The sequence below is a fragment of the Amborella trichopoda genome, chromosome 13 (genome assembly GCF_054954075.1).
Source record: "Amborella trichopoda isolate Santa Cruz 75 chromosome 13, AtrichopodaSantaCruz75HAP2 v2.0, whole genome shotgun sequence".
Taxonomy (NCBI): domain Eukaryota; kingdom Viridiplantae; phylum Streptophyta; class Magnoliopsida; order Amborellales; family Amborellaceae; genus Amborella; species Amborella trichopoda.
Window position 1 is genome coordinate 24196081 of NC_142348.1, and position 23934 is coordinate 24220014.

At 33.9% G+C, this 23934-nt stretch overlaps 1 long non-coding RNA gene across 6 annotated transcripts in view; it reads left to right on the forward strand.

Annotated features, from left to right (window-relative positions):
- The window catches only part of LOC148779117 (uncharacterized), a 65781-nt gene extending 42199 nt beyond the window's left edge, over positions 1-23582 (forward strand). For 4 of the 6 annotated variants that reach the window (XR_016047674.1, XR_016047678.1, XR_016047679.1 and 1 more), the window contains one exon: positions 23287-23582. This is a non-coding gene — a long non-coding RNA (uncharacterized LOC148779117). Of the gene's footprint in view, positions 1-572; positions 754-23228 lie in introns of those variants that run through there. The other 2 variants (XR_016047676.1, XR_016047675.1) reach the window with 2 other exon arrangements.
- Positions 23583-23934: the final 352 nt, after the last annotated feature.

A 23934-nucleotide genomic window follows, 5' to 3' on the forward strand; every position in this document is an offset into this window, starting at 1 on the left:
CACTCACTCACACACTCACACTCACACAGACTGACACACTCACACATTCACACACTCACAGGCACACTTACACTCACAGCCACACTCACACTCACTCACAAATATATATACTACATATATATGCGTGGTGTGTATCGACTGATGTGTGTATGTATAATACGATATGTATATACTGATATTGTTATGTATATGTATACAATTATCAATATATGTATGCACTGATATGCGCATGCACATGCACCTTTACGCGTTGATAAGTGTATATATACTGTATACACTAATACATGCATTCTTTATACACCTATATATATGACCATAAGGACATATATTAGCAATTTATATATATACAGTGTGTATATATACGATATGTATATATTGATATGTTTATGCGTGCATGTATAAACTTGTCTGTTATATATAACCATGGTATGCGTACGCACATGCACCTTTACGTATTAATATTGCATATATATATTTTTATGTACACCGATGTTTATGACCATACATACACTTTTTATCAGTTTATACAGTTATTAGCGTAGATGTACATTGATATGTATATGAATGCACAGGTGGCAGTTGCAGCCAACAAGGTAAAGGGACAGATCCCTTGCCCCCTCCTTTTTGATTAGTTTTCCTCTCAATTCGTACCATTCGAATCATTATCTTCTCTGTAAATGATTTTTCCTACCATATACAATTTCCAAATTGTGATAAAATCAGGTATTAAAGAAGGAGATTATTTCTTCTGGCTATCACGTCTAATCAGATAAGCTTAAGCGAAATTCCATATTACTTTGTATAGAATTAGGCATAAGAATGAGTTTCTTCTCTTGATGGATTGGGTATATGCTAAAATACCCAATTGTGATAGTCCATCTAAATTTTTTATCATATATTTGTACTTGTTTTTATTATTGTTGATGAGCTTCATCTTCATTGAGTTTGCTTGTAATTCAACAAGCATGAATGCAACTTATCATCGAAGCGGATCTCTTTATGTACACTGATTTATATACTACACACACACACTCTCACTCTCACTCACTCACACACACGCTCTCACTCACTCACACACACACACACTCATACTCGTGTTGTGTATGGATTGATGTGTGCATATATACGATATGTATATACTGATATGTTTATGCATGTATGTATACTGTTGCTTGCAGTTTTTGTATAAACTGATATATGTTCACTGATATTTATATATGCACACTCATATGTACATGTATAAAGGGTTTATATATACACTAATGTATAAGACCATGTATTATTCTTAGTGATATACACAATTAGTAGAGCAATTTGTGTTCGTATTGATGTATAGCAATATATATCATTGTTTTCAGTGTATATACAACTATTAGTGTGTAAAGAATACATTGATATGTGTGTGTGTGCGTGATGTTTGTATATATTCGATGTGTGTATACTGATATGTGTGTATGTGTAAAGTGCATAACTGTATCTATACAATGCGCTAATATATATATTTCTATATATATTGATGTATTAGTTCATACAGTTATTAACGTATATCGACATTAATTTATATACTACACACACACTCACTCACACTTACACTCACACTCACCACTCACACTCATACACACACAGACACATACACACTCACACTCACACTCACACTCACACACTCACACTCACACTTACACATACTCACACTCACACTCACACTCATACACACTCACACTCACAGATATATATACTACAGACATACACACACTCACACTCACACACAGTCACAGATATATATACTATACATGTTTGTGTTGTGTATGGACTGATATGTGAATATATACGATGTGTTTATACTGATATGTTTATGCGAGTATATATACAGTTGCTTGCCATCAATTATATACAATTAGCAATGTATATATACACATATATGCACACACACATGCACCGTTATGTGTTAATAAGTGCATATATATTGTGTATGTGTATGCTATTACATGCATTCTATATACATTAATATATATGATCATAGAGACACTTATATATATATATATATATATATATAGTGTGTCTATATAAGATATGTATATACTGATATGTTTATGTATGTATACACTTGCTATTTATAAACACTGATATGCGCACACACATGTACACTTACGCATTGATAATGCGTACATACATTTCTATATATACTGATATATATAACTTTATAAACACTCATTATCAGTTCATACAGTTATTAGCAAATGTTATCAGTTTATACAGTTTATGCCTTTATTGACGTATACGTACACTGATTTTTATACTACACACACGCACTCACACTCACACTCACACTCACACTCACTCACAATCACACTGATACTCACAAATATATATACTATCACCTCTAATCTGATATGCCTCGCGAAATTCCATATTACTTTGTATAGAATTAGGCATAAGAATGAGTTTCTTCTGTTGATGAATCGGGTATGCTAAATACCCAATTGTGATAGTCCATGTAAATTTTTTTTCATCGAGTTTTCTCATAAATCAACAACCATGAAAGCAAGTTATCATAGAGGTGGATCTCTTTACGTTATTCAATATACGAGATCTTGATCCTGCAATCTTGATTTGCTTAATGGTTCTTTTTTCTCTAGTAGACTACCGCTCTTTCTTCTTTCATGCAAATATGGAGTAAAATTTCAGGAGCTTTTCTTGTGGTTTGCAATTTTATTAACTTTTTCTTAACACACACAAACTCCTTCTTTGATGCAAATATGAAGTGAATTTTCTGGAGCTTTACTTGTGGTTTGCAATTTTATTAAGTTACTTGTTCTTAACACAAACATACTCTTGCTTCTTTCATGCAACTATGGAGTGAATTTTTTGGAGCATTACTATTGGTTTCCAATTTTATTAGGTAACTTTTTCTTAACACAGGCACACACACACACCACACACACTCACAAACACACTCACATACGCACACACACACACACACATAAGCACACACACACACACACACTCTCGCACACACACACTCACACTCTCACTCATACACTCGCACTCACACTCACACTCACACTCACACCCACACCCACATACACACTCACACACCCACACTCACACACACACTCACACACTCACACTCATACTCACATTCACACTCGCACTCACACACACCCACACTCACACACCATACACACACTCACACTCACACTCATACTCATACACACACACACACTCACTGTCACTCTCACTCTCACTTTCACTCACTCACACTCACACTCACGCACACACTCACAATCACACTCGTTCACACACAAGCTCACACACTCACACTCATACTCATACTCGCACTCACACTCACACTCACAATGACACACACACACACACTCACACTCACACACACACACACACTCATACTCATACACACACACACACTCATACTCACACTCACACTCACACTCACATAGACTCACACTCCCACATTCACACACTCACACTCACACACACACTCACGCACCCTCACACTCATGCACACACTCACACTCAACTCACACTCACAGTCACAGTCACAGTTACACTCACACTCAGATATATACTACACATATATGCGTGTCGTATATGGACTGTTGTGTGTATATATACGAGATACATATATTGTTAAGTTTATGCGTGTATGTATACAGTTGCTTGCTATCAGTTGTATACAATTATCGATATATATATATATATATATATATATATATATATATATATATATATATACTGATATGTGCTCATACATGCACCCATACGTGTTGATAAGTGCGTATATATTGTGTATGCATACACTTATACATGCATTCTATATACACTGAAATATATGACCATATAAACATATATTAACAGTTTATATATAAATATATATATACAGTGTGTCTATATATTATATGTATATACTGATATGTTTATACGTGTATGTATAAACTAACTATCAGTTATATATAGATTAATATGCGCATGCACATGCACCCTTCTCAAGTATAGTACTTATCTTGCTTCTTTCATGCAAAAATGGAGTGAATTTTCTGAAACTTTACTTGTGGTTTGCAATTTTATTAAGAAACTTTTTCTTAATACATACACACTCTTAACACACACAGTCTTTATTAAGTAACTTTTTCTTAACACACACACTTTCTTCTTTCATGCAAATATGGAGTGAATTTTCTAGAGTATTACTTGTGGTTTGCAATTGTATTAAGTAACTTTTTCTTAACACTCACCACATATACACACACACACTCACACTCACATTCACATTCACACTCACTCTCACTCTCACACTCACACTCACACTCACACTCACTCTCACACTCAGACACACACATATACACTCACACACACACTCACACGCACACGAACACACACTCACATTCACACTCCCACTCACACTCACACTCACACACACATACTCATACACTCGCACACGCTCACTCTCACACATTCACGCTCATGCTCACATTCACACTCAGATATATAGTACACTTATACGCATGTTGTGTATGGACTGATGTGGGTATATATACTATGATGTGTTTCTGCATGTATGTATACAGTTGTTTGCTTTCAGTTTATACAATTATCAATGTATGTATATAATGATACGTGCACGCACATGCACCCTTATGCATTGATAAGTGCGTATGTACTGTAAATGTTTACACTAATACATGCATACTATTACAGATATATATGACCATATAGACATTTATTAGCACTTTACATATATATATACATAGTGTGCATATATACGATATGCATATAGTGATATGTTTTTACGTGTATGTATAAACTTCCTATCAGTTATATATACATTGATATGCGCCTGCACATGCACCCTTGCGCATTGATAGGGCATACGTACATTTCTATATTCACTTATATGTATGACCTTATGGACATTTCTTATCTGTTTATACAGTTATTGGTGTTTATGTACACTGATATGTATATACTCACACTCATGTGCATATCTGTATTGGGTGTATATATACACTAATATATAAGACTATATGTGTACTTATTATCAATGATATATATAATTATTAGCTCAATTTGTGTACGTATTGATGTATATCAATAGATACCATTCTTTTCAGAGTATATATATATATACTGATACATATAACCATATAATACATTAGTTATAAGCTATATATACAATTATTAGAATGTAAAAATACATTGATATGTGTGTGTGTGATGTCTATATGTATATGATGTGTATATACGGATTTGTATGTATGTGTAAAGTGCATAACTATATATATACAATACATTAATATATACCTTGATGTATATGACCATATATACACTTATTAGTACTATATACCTTTATTAACGTATATGTATACAGATTTATATACTACACACACTCACAAGCACAATCACTCTCACCCTCACCTTCACACTCACACTCACACTCACACTCCCTCACTCATACACACATACAATCACACGCTCACACTCACACTCGCACTCGCACTCTCACTCTCACTCTCAGTCTCACTGTCACTCTCACTCTCACTCGCATTCACACTGACACTGACACTGACACTTATAAACACTCACACTCACACTCACACTCACACTCACACTCACACTCACAAATATATATACTATCGCTTGTAATCAGATATACAATTGCGAAATTCCTTATTACTTTGTATAAAATTAGGTATAAGAATGGGTTTCTTCTCTTGATGAATTGGGTATGTTGAATACCCTATTGTGATAGTCCATGTAAATTTTTTATCTTATTTGTACTTGTTTTTTATTATTATTGATGAGCTTCATCTTCATTGAGTTTTCTTGTAAATCAACAAGCACGAAAGCAACTTATCATTGAGGCGGATCTCTTTACATTTTTCGATATTTGAGATCTTGATATTGCAAGCTTGATTTGCTTGATGGTTCTTTCTTCTCTATTATAGTATTGCTCTTGCTTCTTTCATGCAAATATAGTGTGAATTTTCTAGAGCTTTACTTGTGGCTTGCAATTTTATTAAGTAACTTTTTCTTAACACACACACACTCTTGCTTCTTTCATGCAAATATGGAGTTAATTTTTTGGAGCTTTACTTGTGTTTTTGCAATTTTATTAAGGAACTTTTTTTTTACACACACATGCACCACACACACACACACACTCACACTCATACTCACTCTCACACTAACACTCACACTAATGTATAGGAATGGGTTTATATATACACTAATGTATAAGGCCATGTATATACTTATTATCAGTGATATATACAGTTAGCAGCTCTTTATGTTTATGTATTGATGTATATAAGCATAGAATACATTAGTTATCGGCAATATAGACAATTACTAGTGTGTGAAAAATACATTGATGTGTGTGTGATGTTTGTGTATGTGTAAAGTACATAACTGTATATATACAGTGTATTAATATTTACTTTTATGAAAATACTATTAATGGCACAAATTAAAGCTCAAAGCATAATTTTTTACTGATAAATAAGAAGCAGAGAGTGTGACTACCGGACCAAGTAATCAATATTTTATTGTTGATTGTGTAAACTGTAAACTTACAGGAGCAAGCAATTGTACATATAGGATTAGTTCCCCAAACTTAATCCTTCAGCTCTGTTTCCTCAAGAAAATGAAAAGCCCTCTTCAAACTATCCCAAATCAGAGAGAAAAACCCTTTTCAAACTATCCCAAATCAGTTTTTCATCTTCCTAAATCAACATCCCATCTTCCTTTTCTCTCTCTAAAAATCAGTTAAGGCCTCTTCCATTAGAGTTCTTTCTTTTCTCTCTCTAAAAATCACTTAGGGCAGCCCCTTCCATTAGGGTTTGTGAAAACTATTTTCTACTTCTTTCTTCTTGCTATAAACCCTAATGGCTATGAGCCGAGCCATATTTTCTTCTCTTCCTTTCCTTCGTCGTTCTTCTTCTTCTCTTTACACAGTAAACATAGATGTAAATCCCAAATTTATATGAACTTCTTCCAACTAAAGAAATTTATGAAACTTTAACCATAGTTATGGAGTGACCATAGACACCATACCATAATTAAATAACTGTCGTGACAAAACAAAAATCATGTGTTTACTTTTTGGTACCTGCTAAGTAGGAGTTATGTTTAAGTATTTGATAAATAAATTTATAGTATATTTATTTGTTTTTGTATGTAATAAGTAAGTGTGATGTTTCTCAAAGTATTTAATTGGTAGATTTATATGGTACTTTTTTTGGTATATACTAATTAATTATGTATTTAATATTGGATGAGAGTCACAAGACATCTAAATTAATCGACTTAATTATATTAGTTTAGTAAAGTTTTTATAGATGAATTAGTAATTGATGGCTTTGACAAAATTTTTATTTTTTAGAATTTCAAAATTTCTAATATGATGAATTTATTCGATTTTTTTACTCTGATTTTTTTAGCCTAATCCGATATAGTAGCGATATCTTTATATGAAGTATTTTTACCAATCCTTATTTTTTATCCAATTTTTTCATCTGATTTTCAAAATAAAAACGATCTATTTCCGATATGTATATACTGATATGTTTATGCGTGTATGTATAAACCTGCTATCAGTCATGTACACACTGATATGCGCACACACATGCACCCTTACGTATTGACAGTGCATATATACATTTCTATATACACTGATATAAATGACCTTATAGACACTTATTATCAGCTTATACAGTTATTAGTGTATATGTACACTGAAATATATATACGCACACTCATATGCATATCTATAAAAAGGTTGATATATACACTAATGTATAAGACCCATGTATGTACTTATTATCAGTGATATATACAGTATTGAGCTCAATTTGTCTACGTATTGATTTATAACAATATATACCATTATGTTCGATGTACATATATTTATACTGATGCATATAACCAAACGAAACATTAGCTATTTGCTTTATATACAGTTATTAGTTTGTAAAAAATACATTGATATGTATGTGTGATGTCTGTATATATACGATGTGAATATACTGATATGTGTGTATGTGTATGTGTATGTGCAAAGTGCATAACTGTATATATACAATGCATCAATATATATATTTCTATATACAATGGCATATATGACGATATACACATTACTTATCAGTTTATACTGTTTTTAACGTATATGTATATTGATTTATATGCTACACACACACTCACACTCACATTCTCCCTTACACTTACACTCACACACTCACTCACATACACACGCACACACACTCACACACTCACTGACACTGACACTAACACTGACACTGACACTGACACTGACACTGACACTGACATTGACACGCACACTCACAGTCACAGTCACACTGACACTGACATTGACACTGACACTCACACTCACACTCACACTCACACTCACACTCACACTCACACTCACACTCACATTCACACTCACACTCACACTCACATTGACTCACACTCACATACACTTACACTCACAGATATGTATATTATACATATATGCATGTTGTGTATGGACTGATGTGTGTATATATACGATATGTATATACTAATATGTTTATGCCTGTTTTTGCGATCTTGATCTTGAAAACTTGATTTGCTTAATGGTTCTTTCTTCTTTAATATAGTACTTCTTCTTTCATGCAAATAAGAAGTGAATTTTCTGGAGTTTTACTTGTGGTTTGCAAGTTTGTTATGTAACTTTTCTTAACACACACACTCTTGCTTCTTTTATGCAAATATGGAGTGAATTTTTTGGAGCTTTAATTGTTGTTTCCAATTTCATTATGTAACTTTTTTTTAACACACACGCACACATACACATTCACACTCACACTCACACTCACACTCACACTCACACTCACACTCACACTCACACGTGCACACACACACTCACACACACGCTCACACTCACACTCACACTCACACTCACTCACACATGCTCACACTCACTCACACACAGTCACAGTCACGGTCACAGTCACTATCAGAGTCATACACACACTCGCACACTCACACATTCACACACAGGCATACACACTCACACACGCACTCGCACTCACAACTCACACTCACACACTCACATTCACACACACACTCACAAACTCACACACTCACACTCACACACACACTCACGCTCACACTCACTCACACTCACTCACTCACACTCACTCACTCACACACACTCACACATGCTCACACATACTCACACACTCACACTCACACTCGCACTCACACACACACACTTTCACACTTACATACACACACTCATACACACTAACACACACTCACACAAACTCACACTCACACTCATACGCACTCACACTCACAACTTACACTCACACTCACAGATATATGTTACACATATATGTGTTGTGTATGGACTGATGTGTGTATATATACGATATGTATATACTTATATGTTTATGCGTTTATGTATACAATTGCTTGCTATTAATTATATATAGTTATCAATGTATATATACACTGATGTACACACGCACATGCACCCTTACACGTTGATAGGTTCATATATACTGTGTATGTATACATTAATACATACATTCTATAAACATAGATGTATATGACCTTATAGATACTTATTTGCAATTTATATTTATATATGGTGTTCATATATACTATATGCATATGTTGATATGTTTATGCATGTATGTTTAAACTTGCTATGGGTTATATATACACTGATATGCGCACGCACATGCACCTTTGCGCATTGATTGTGTATATACATTTCTATACGCACACACACACACACTCACATAGGCACACACACTCACACACACTCTCGCACACACACTCACACTCCCACTCACACTCGCACACACACTCACACTTACACTCACACTCACACTCACACTCACACCCATACCCACATACACACTCACACATCCACACTTACACACACACACACACTCACACTCACACACACTCACATTCACACTTGCACTCACACACACCCACACTCACACACACTCATACACCCACTCACATTCACACTCATACTCATGCACACACACACACTCACTGTCACTCTCACTCTCACTTTCACTCACTCACACTCACACTCACACTCACGCACACACTCACAATCACACTCGTTCACACACAAGCTCACACACTCACACTCATACTCACACTCACACTCATACTCACACTCACTCACACTCACACACTCACAATCACGCTCACACACTCACACTCACACTCACACTCACACACACTCATTCTCACACACACACACTCATACTCACACTCACACTCCCACTCACACTCACACTCACACTCACATAGACTTACACACTCACACATTCACACACTCACACTCACACTCACACTCACACACACACTCACTTACACACTGACACTCATAACTCACACTCACACATTCACACACTCACACTCACTCACACTCACACACACACTCACTTACACACTGACACTCATAACTCACACTCACAGTCACAATCACTGTCATAGTTACACTCACACTCACTGATATATACTAGACATTTATGCGTGTTGTGTATGGACTGTTGTGTGTATATATACGAGATACATATATTGATATGTTTATGCGTGTATATATACAGTTGCTTGCTATCAGTAGTATACAATTATCAATATATATATATATATATATATATATATATATACTGATATGTGCACACACATGCACCCATACGCGTTGATAAGTGCGTATATTATGCATGCATACACTTATACATGCCTTCTTTATACACTGAAATATATGATCATATAAACATATATTAACAGTTTATATATAAATATATATAAACAGTGTGTCTATATATATACTGATATGTTTATACGTGTATGTTTAAACTAGCTATCAGTTATATATACACTGAAATGCGCACACATATGCACCTTTAAGCATTGATAGCGCATATATACATTTTTATGTACACTGATATATATGAACATATATACACTTATTATCAGTTTCTACTGTTATTAGCGTACACGTACATTACTGTGTATATGAATGCACAGGTGGCTATTGCAGCCAATAAGGTAAATGGACATATCCCCCCACCCCTCCTTTTTGATTATTTTCCTCTCAATTCTTTCCATTCGAATCATTATCTTCCATTTGAATGATTTTTCCTTATACAATTTTCCAAACTGTGATAAATTCAGACCTTAAAGAATTATTTGTAATAGCTATCACCTCTAATCAGATAAGCTTAGGTGAAATTCTATATTAATTTGTATAGAATTAGGCATAAAAATGGGTTTCTTCTCTTGGTGAATTGGGTATGCTAAATACCCAATTGTGATAGTCCATCTAAATTTTGTCTTATTTGTATTTGTTTTTATTATTATTGATGAGCTTCATTTTCATCGAGTTTTCTTGTAAAGCAACAAGCATTAAAGCAACTTATCATCGAGATGGATCTCTTTACATTATTCGATATTTGTGATCTTGATCTTGCAAGCTTGATTTGATTAATGGTTCTTTCTTCTCTAGTATCGTACTTATCTTGCTTCTTTCATGCAAAAATGGAGTGAATTTTCTGAAACTTTACTTGTGGTTTGCAATTTTATTAAGTAATTTTTTCTTAATACACACACACTCTTAACACACACACACTCTTTATTAAGTAACTTTTTCTTAACACACACACACTCTATCTTCTTTCATGCAAATATGGAGTGAATTTTCAAGAGTATTACTTGTGGTTTGCAATTGTATTAAGTAACTTTTTCTTAACACACACACCACATACACACACACACACACTCACACTCACATTCACACTCACACTCACTCTCACTCTCTCTCACCCTCACACTCACACTCACACTCACTCTCACACTCAGACACAAACACACACACTCACACTCACACACACTCACACTCATATTCACACGAACACACACACTCACACTCACACTCACACTCACACACACGCGTACTCATACACTCACACACGCTCACTCTCACACATTCACGTTCATGCTCACATTCACACTCAGATATATAGTACACTTATACACATGTTGTGTATGGACTGATGTGTGTATATATGCTATGATATGTTTATAAGTTTATATATACAGTTGTTTGCTATCAGTTATATACAATTATGAATGTATGTATATAATGATACGTGCACGCACATGCACCCTTACGCATTGATAAGTGCGTATGTACGGTATATGTTTGCACTAATACATGCATACTATATACAGATATATATGACCATATAGACATTTATTAGCACTTTACATATATATATCTAGTTACGATATGTATATACTGATATGTTTTTGCGTGTATGTATAAACTTCCTATCAGTTATATATACACTGATATGCGCCCACACATGCACCCTTACGCATTGATAGGGCATACGTACATTCCTATATACACTGATATGTATGACCCTATGAACACTTCTTATCAGTTTATACAGTTATTGGTGTTTATGTACACTGATATGTATATACTCACTCATGTGCATATCTGTATTGGGTTTATATATACACTAATATATAAGACCATATGTGTACTTATTATCAGTGATATATATAATTATTAGCTCAATTTATGTAGGTATTGATGTATATCAATATATACCATTCTTTTCAGAGTATATATATAAATACTGATGCATATAACCATATAATACATTAGTTACAAGCTATATATACAATTATTAGTATGTAAAAATACATTGATATGTGTGTGTGATGTCTGTATTTATATGATGTGTATATACGGATTTGTGTGTATGTGTAAAGTGCATAACTATATATATACAATACATTAATATATACGTTGATGTATATGACCATATATACACTTATTATTACTATATACCTTTATTAACGTATATGTACACTGATTTATATACTACACACACTCACTGTCATACTCACTCTCATTCTCACCCTCACACTCACACTCACACTCACTCACTCATACATACACACACACACTTACACACACTTACACTCGCACCAGCACTCTCACTCTCACTCGCACTCACACTGACATTGACACTTACACACACTCACACTCACACTCACACTCACAAATATATATACTATCACTTGTAATCAAATATGCAATTGCAAAATTCCTTATTACTTTGTAAAAAATTAGGCATAAGAATGGGTTTCTTCTCTTGATGAATTGGGTATGTTGAATACCCTATTGTGATAGTCCATGTAAATTTTTTATCTTATTTGTGCTTGTTTTTTATTATTATTGATGAGCTTCATCTTCATTGAGTTTTCTTGTAAATCAACAAGCGCGAAAGCAACTTATCATAGAGGCGGATCTCTTTACGTTATTCGATATTTGAGATCTTGATATTGCAAGCTTGATTTGCTTGATGGTTCTTTTTTCTCTATTATAGTATTGCTCTTGCTTCTTTCATGCAAATATAGTGTGAATTTTCTAGAGCTTTACTTGTGGCTTGCAATTTTATTAAGTAACTTTTTCTTAACACACACACTCTTGCTTCTTTCATGCAAATATGGAGTTAATTTTCTGGAGCTTTACTTGTGTTTTTGCAATTTTATTAAGGAACTTTTTCTTTACACACACATGCACCACACACACACACACACTCACACTCACACTCACTCTCACACTCACACTCACACTAATGTATAGGAATGGGTTTATATATACACTAATGTATAAGGCCATGTATATACTTATTATCAGTGATATATACAGTTATCAGCTCTATATGTTTATGTATTGATGTATATAAGCATAGAATACATTAGTTATCGGCTATATATACAATTACTAGTGTGTGAAAAATACATTGATGTGTGTGTGATGTTTGTGTATGTGTAAAGTACATAACTGTATATATACAGTGTATTAATATTTACTTTTATGAAAATACTGTTAATGGCACAAATTAAAGCTCAAAGCATAATTTTTTACTGATAAATAAGAAGCAGAGAGTGTGACTACAGGACCAAGTAATCAATATTTTATTGTTGATTGTGTAAACTGTAAACTTACAGGAGCAAGCAATTGTACATATAGGATTAGTTTCCCAAACTTAATCCTTCAGCTCTGTTTCCTCAAGAAAATGAAAAGCCCTCTTCAAACTATCCCAAATCAGAGAGAAAAACCCTTTTCAAACTATCCCAAATCAGCTTTTCATCTTCCTAAATCAGCATCCGATCTTCCTTTTCTCTCTTTAAAAATCAGTTAAGGCCTCTTCCATTAGGGTTCTTTCTTTTCTCTCTCTAAAAATCACTTAGGGCGACCCCTTTTATTAGGGTTTGTGAAAACTATTTTCTTCTTCTTTCTTCTTGCTATAAACTCTAATGGCTATGAGCCTAGCCATATTTTCTTCTCTTCCTTTCCTTCGTCGTTCTTCTTCTTCTCTTTACACAGTAAACATAGATGTAAATCCCAAATTTATATGAACTTCTTCCAACTAAAGAAATTTATAAAACTTTAACCATAGTTATGGAGTGACCATAGACACCATACCATAATTAAATAACTGTCGTGACAAAACAAAAATCGTGTGTTTATTTTTTGGTACCTGCTAAGTAGGAGTTATGTTTAAGTATTTAATAAATTAATTTATAGTATATTTATTTGTTTTTGTATGTAATAAGTGTGATGTTTCTTAAAGTATTTAATTGGTAGATTTATATGGTACTTTTTTTGGTATATATTAATTAATTATGTATTTAATATTGGATGAGAGTCACAAGACATCTAAATTAATTGATATAATTATATTAGTTTAGTAAAGTTTTTATAGATGAATTAGTAATTGATGGCTTTGACAAAATTTTTATTTTTTAGAATTTCAAAATTTCTAATATGATAAATTTATCCGATTTTTTTACTCTGATTTTTTTAGCCTAATCCGATATATTAGCGATATCTTTATATGAAGTATTTTTACCAATCCGTATTTTTTATCCAATTTTTTCATCTGATTTTCAAAATAAAAACGATTATTTTCGATATGTTTATGCGTGTATGTATAAATTTGCTATCAGTCATGTACACACTGATATGCGCACACACATGCACCCTTACGTATTGACAGTGCATATATACATTTCTATATACACTGATATAAATGACCTTATAGACACTTATTATCAGCTTATACAGTTATTAGTGTATATGTACACTGAAATATATATACGCACACTCATATGCATATCTATAAAAGGTTGATATATACACTAATGTATAAGACCCATGTATGTACTTATTATCAGTGATATATACAGTATTGAGCTCAATTTGTCTACGTATTGATTTATAACAATATATACCATTATGTTCAATGTACATATATTTATATTGATGCATATAACCAAACAAAACATTAGCTATTTGCTTTATATACAGTTATTAGTTTGTAAAAAATACATTGATATGTATGTGTGATGTCTGTATATATACGATGTGAATATACTGATATGTGTGTATGTGTATGTACAAAGTGCATAACTGTATATATACAATGCATCAATATATACATTTTTGTATACATTGACATATATGACGATATATACATTACTTTTCAGTTTATACTATTATTAACGTATATGTATACTGATTTATATGCTACACACACACTCACACTCACACTCTCCCTTACACTTATACTCACACACTCACTCACATACACACGCACACACTCTCACACACACTCACTCACATACACACACACACACACACTCACACTCACACTGACACTGACACTCACTCACACTCACTCGCACTCACACTCACACTGACACTCACACTCACACTCACACTCACACTCACACTCACACTCACACTCACACTCACACTCACACTCACACTCACACTCACACTCACTCACACTCACACTCACTCACACTCACACTCACAGATATATATATTACACATATATGCATGTTGTGTATGGACTGATGTGTGTATATATACGATATGTATATACGAATATGTTTATGCATATTTTTGCGATCTTGATCTTGAAAACTTGATTTGCTTAATGGTTCTTTCTTCTTTAATATAATACTTCTTCTTTCATGCAAATAAGAAGTGAATTTTCTGGAGCTTTACTTGTGGTTTGCAAGTTTATTATGTAACTTTTCTTGACACACACACTCTTGCTTCTTTTATGCAAATATGGAGTGAATTTTTTGGAGCTTTACTTGTTGTTTCCAATTTCATTAAGTAACTTTTTCTTAACACACGCACACACACACACCCACACTCACTCTCACACTCACACACACTCACACGCGCACACACACACTTACACACACACACTCACGCTCACACTCACACACACTCACACTCACTCACACACTGTCACAGTCACGGTCACAGTCAGAGTCACACAAACTCGCACACTCACACATTCACACACACACACACACTCACACTCACAACTCACACTCACACACATACACTCACATTCACACGTACACTCACAAACTCACACACTCACTCGCTCACACTCACTCACGCTCACACTCGCTCACACTCACACTCACATTCACACTCACACACACTCACACACGCTCACACACTTACACTCACTCGCACTCACACACACACACTTTCACACTTACACACTCATACACACTAACACACACTCACACAGACTCACACTCACAACTTACACTCACACTCACAGATATATGCCACACATATGTGTGTTGTGTATGGACTGATGTGTGTATATATACGATATGTATATACATTTATGTTTATACGTTTATGTATATATTTGTTTGCTATCAATTATATATAGTTATCAATGTATATATACACTGATATACACACGCACATGTACCCTTACACGTTGATAAGTTCATATATATTGTGTATGTATACACTAATACATACATTGACACTCACACTCACACTCACACTCACACTCACACTGACACTAACACTGACACTCACACTGACACACTCACACTCACACTCACACTCACACTCACACTCACACTCATACTCACATCGACACTGACACTGACACTGACACTGACACTGACACTGACACTGACACTGACACTGACACTGACACTGACACTGACACTGACACTCACACTCACACTCACTCACACTCACACTCACACTCACACTCACATTCACACTCACACTCACTCACACTCACAGATATATATATTACACATATATGCATGTTGTGTATGGACTGATGTGTGTATATATACGATATGTAAATACTAATATGTTTATGCCTGTTTTTGCGATCTTGATCTTGAAAACTTGATTTGCTTAATGGTTCTTTCTTCTTTAATATAGTACTTCTTCTTTCATGCAAATAAGAAGTGAATTTTCTGGAGCTTTACTTGTGGTTTGCAATTTTATTATGTAACTTTTCTTAACACACACACTTTTGCTTCTTTTATGCAAATATGGAGTGAATTTTAGGGAGCTTTACTTGTTTCCAATTTCATTAAGTAACTTTTTCTTAACACACGCACACACACACACACTCACATTCACACTCACACTCACACTTACACACACACACACTCACACGCGCAGACACACTCACTCACACTCACACTCACACTCACACTCACACTCACACTCACACTCACACTCACACTCACACGCACACTTACACACACTCACACTCTCACACAGTCACAGTCACGATCACATTCACTATCAGAGTCATACACACCCTTGCACTCACACATTCACACACACTCACGTGCACACACACACACACTCACACTCACACTCACAACTCACACTCACACACACACACACACTCACAACTCACACTCACACTCACACACACAACTCACACTCACACTCACACTCTCACTCACACTCACTCACATTCACACGCACACTCACAAACTCACACACACACACACACGTTCACACTCATACTCACACTCACACTCACACCACACTCACACTCACACTCACACACACTCACACACGCTCACACATACACACTCACACTCGCACACACACTTTCACAGTTACACACACACACATTCATACACACTAACACACACTCACACACACACACTCATACTCACAACTTACACTCGCACTCATAGATATATGCTACACATATGCGTGTTGTGTATGGATTGATGTGTGTGTATATACGATATGTATATACTTATATGTTTATGCGTTTATGTATACAATTGCTTGCTATCATATATATATAATTATCAATGTATATATACACTGATATACACACTCACACTCGCACTCGCACTCGCACAAATATATAAGTATGGTTTTGTATATACACTACTGTATAAGACCATGTATATATATCTATTATCAGTGATATATACAATTTCTTCTTTCCCAATTGTGATAGTCCATGTAAATTTTTTTTCTTATTTGTACTTGTTTTTATTAATATTGATGAGCTTCATCTTGATCAAGTTTTCTTGTAAATTAAGAAGCATGAAAGCAACATATCATCGAGGCGGATCTCTTTCCGTTATTCGATATTTAAGATCTTGATCTTGATCTTGCACCCTTGATTTCCTTAATGGTTCTTTCTTCTCTAGTATGGTATTGCTCTTTCGTCTTTCATGCAAATACGGAATGAATTTTATAGAGCTTTACTTGTGGTTTGCAATTTTATTAAGTAATGTTTTCTTAACGCACACAATCTCTTGCTTCTTTCATTCAACTATGGAGTGAATTTTTTGGAGCTTTACTTGTGGTTTGCAATTTTATTTACTTTTTCTTAAGATACACAGCCTGCACACACACACAGACTCACACTCACACTCCCACTAATGTATAAGAATGGGTTTGTATATACGCTTCTGTATAAGACCATGTATATACCTATCATCAGTTATATATACAGTTATTAGCTCAATTTGTGTATGTATCGATATATAGCAGTACATACCATTGTTTTCAGGGTATATATATATACTGATGCATATAACCATACAGCGCATTAGTTATTCGCTATATATACAGTTACTAGTGTGTAAAAATACATTGATATGTGTGTGTGTGATGTCTGTATATATACGATGTGTATACACGTATTTGTGTGTATGTGTAAAGTGCATAACGGTAAATTTTCAGTGCATTACTATATACATTTCTATATATATTGATGTATACACTTATTATCAGTTTATACATTTATTAATGTATAATGTACACTGATTTATATACTATACACATACACACACACACATGCATTCATACTCACACACACACTCACACTCACACTTACACTCACACTTACACTCACACTCACATATACGTACACACACACTCACACTCACACTGATATCGTACATACATGCACCCTTACGCATTGATAGTGCATATATACATTTTTATATACACTGATATGTATGACCATATAGATACTTATTATCAGTTTATACAGTTATTAGTGTATGTGTATATTGAAATGTATATACATACACTCATATGCATATGTATAAAGGGTTAATATTTACACTAATGTATTAGACCATGTGTATACTTATTATCAGTGATATATACAGTTGTTAGCTCAATTTGTATATGTATTGATGTATAGCAAAACGTACCATTGTTTTCAAAGTATATATATATATGTACTGATGTATATAACTATATAATACATTACTTAATTGCTATATATACAATTTCTAGGGTGTAAAAATACATTGATATGTGTGTGTGTGTGATGTCTATATATATACGATGTGTATATACGGATTTCTGTGTATGTATAAAGTGCATAACTGTATATATAGAATGCATTAGTATATACATTTCTATATACATTGATGTATATGACCATCTATACACTTATTATTAGTTTATACCTTTATTAACGTATACGTACGTTGATTTATATATTACACACACACACGCTCTCATACTCACACTCACACTCACACTCACACTCACACTCATACCTACACACACACACTCGCACTTGCACTCGCACTCACACTCACACTCCTCGCACTCACACACACACTCATGCTCACGCTCACACTCACACTCATATTCACGCTCACGCTCACACTCACACTCACACTCAAACTCACCTCTAATCTGATATGCCTCGGCGAAATTCCATATTACTTTGTATAGAATTAAGCATAAGAATGGGTTTTTTCTCTTGATGAATTGGGTATGCTAAATACGCAATTGTGATAATTCTTGTTAATTTTTTATCTTATTTGTACTTGTTTTTATTATTATTGATGAGCTTCATCTTCATCGAGTTTTCTTGTAAATTAACAAGCTTGGTGCAACTTATCATTAAGGCGGATCTCCTTACGTTATTCGATATTTGATATCTTCATCTTGCTAGCTTGATTTGCTTAATGGTTCTTTCTTTTCTAGTACAGTATTACTGCTCTTACTTCTTTCATGCAAATATGGTGTGAATTTTCTGATGGTTTACTTGTGGTTTGCAATTTTATTATGTAACTTTTTCTTAACACACACACATATGCATACCAAACACACACACATACTCACACTCACACTAAGGTATATGACCATGTATATACTTATTATCAACGATATATACCGTTATTAGCTCAATTTGCGTATGTATACTGATGCATATAGCCATACAATACATTAGTTATTCAATATATATACAGTTACTAATGTGTAAAAATACATTGATATGTGCATGTGTGTGTGTGACGTTTGTATATATACGATGTGTATGTGCGGATTTGTGTGTATGTGTAAAGTGCATAATTGTTTATATACAGTGCATTAATATATACATTTATATATATATTGATGTATATGATCATATATAAATTTATTATCAGTTTATACATTTATTAACGTATATGTACACTGATTTATATACTACACACACGCACTCACACTCACATTTACGCACACGCATTCACACGCACACGCACTCACACTCACACGCACTCACACTCACACGCACACTCACATATACACACGCACTCACACACACATACTCACACTCGCACTCGCACTCGCACTCGCACTCGCACTCGCACTCACACTCACACTCACACTCAAACTCACACACACTCACACTCACACTCACACTCACACTCACATATATATATATACTATCACCTCTAATCTGATAAGCCTAGGAAAAATTCATTATTACTCTGTATAAAATTAGGCATAAAAATGGGTATCTTCTCTTGATGAATTGGCTATGCTAAATACCCAATTGTGATAGACCATTTAAATTTTTTTCTTATTTGTACTTGTTTTTATTAATATTGATGAGCTTCATCTTCATCGAGTTTTCTTTTAAATCAACAAGCAAGAAAGCAACTTAACATCAAGGTGGATTTCTTTACGTTATTTGATATTTGAGATCTTGATCTTGCAAGCTTGATTTGCTTAATGGTTCTTTCTTCTCATGTATAGTACTGTTCTTTCTTCTTTTACGGAGTGAATTTTCTGGAGCTTTAGTTGTGGTTTGCAATTTTATTAAGTAACTTTTTCTTAACACACAAACTCTTGCTTCTTTCATGTAAATATGGAGTGAATTTTTTGGAGCTTTAGTTGCGGTTTGCAATTTTATTAAGTAACGTTTTCTTAACACACACACACACCACACATACACTCACACTCACACTCACTAATGTATAAGAATGGGTTTGTATATACATTACTGTATAAGACTAAGTATATACCTATTATCAGTGATATATGCAGTTATTAGCTCAATTTGTGTATGTATTGATGTATAGCAACGTATATCAGTGTTTTCAGAGTTTATATATATACTGATGCATATAACCATACAATAAATTGTTATCAACTATATATACAGTTACTAGTGTGTAAAAATTCATTGATATGTGTGTGTGTGATGTCTGTATATATACGATGTATGTGTACGGATTTGTGTATGTATAAAGTGTACAACTGTATATTTTCAGTGCATTATTATATGCATTTCTATATACATTGATGTACATGACTATATATACACTTATTATCAGTTTATACATTTATTAATGTATATATACACTGATTTATATACTACAAACATATACACGCACTTACACTTGCACTCACACTCACACTCGCACACATACATATACATTCACACTCACACTCACACTGATATGCGCTTGCACATGCACCCTTATGCATTGATAATGCATATATAAATTTCTATATACACTGACGTGTATGTCCATATAGATACTTATTATCAGTTTATACAGTTAGTAGTGTATATGTATATTGAAATGTATATACATACACGAATATGCATATATATAAAGGGTTTATATATACACTAATGTATAAGATCATGTATATACTTATTATCGAGATATATACATTTATTAGCTCAATTTGTGTACGTATTGATGTATAGCAATATATACCATTGTTTTCAGTGTATTTATATTTTCTGATGCATATAACCATACAATACATTAGTTATCTGCTGTATATATAATTATTATGTGTGTGTGATGTCTGTATATATATGTTGTGTATATACTGATATGTGTGTATGTGTACAGTGCATAACTGTATACATATAGTGCATTAGTATATTCATTTCTATTTACATTGATATATATGACGATATATACACTATTTATCAGTTTATACAGTTATTAGTGTAAATGTACATTGATTTATATACTACACACACACTCACGCTCATGCACAATCATACTCCCACCCACACTCTCTCACACACACACTCATACTCACACTCACACTCATACACGCACACACACTCACACTAACACTCACACTCACACTAACACTCACTCACACAATCACACTCACACAGACTGACACACTCACACATTCACACACACACACTCACACTCGTTGGCATACTCACACTCTCACATACACTCACACACTCACACTCACACACTCTCACATACACTCACACACTCACACTCACACTCACACTCCCACTCCCAGTCACACTCACACTCACCCTCACCTAGACACACTCACAACTCACACTCACACTCACACAAACACTAACACTAACACTGACACTCACAAATATGTATATTATACATGCGTGGTGTGTATGGACTGATGTGTGTATATTTACGATATGTATATGCATATCTTTTTACGTATATGTATACAGTTGCTTGCTATCAGTTATATGCAATTATCGATGTATATATACATTAATAAGCGCACGCACATGTACCTTTACGCGTAGATAAGTGCATATATAATGTGTATGTATACACTAATACATGCATTCTATTTTATAAAAGGAGGATCATGCCTCAGAAGGAAGACACCTCGGGATTTCCTTCTGAATATCATAGCTAGGGTTTTAGTATTCTGAGTGATTGTTGTAAATTTGAGTGATTATAATTTTTGAGTGATTGTTGTAAGCCTGAGTACTTACTAGGAGTACTTCAAGTTTGTTTTCTGCCTCTCACCCCTATTTTGAGCTTTTTTTTTGTTTTCTGCCACTTACCTCTACTTCGAGCTTTCATGTAAGTGCCTATCTCTGTTATGGTTTTATACTTTTGTTCATGGTTATTATATATGAATGTTACTCTTATGAATGTTGCTATTTCTTCTTTATGAATATTCTTATGAATGTTACTCTTTCTTATTTATGTTTATGCTTCCGCTATTTATGGTATCAGAGCCGAGTTTATTCAGTAGAAAACTGAACTAATTTGTACATTTATCTGGTTAACATACCTAAAGTCGTTGTGACCCAAAAACCATCGCGATCCTGGAAAGCCATAAGGTGCAGGGACTATTTCTGGTTGACTCAAGGAAAGAACACTAAGATAAAATGGCAAATTTGTTTAGAACACTATCGAATAGAGCAGCTTTTTGGTAGTTTTAGTAATAATACTCTACGAGTAAATAATAGAGCAGAAATATATATATATATATATATA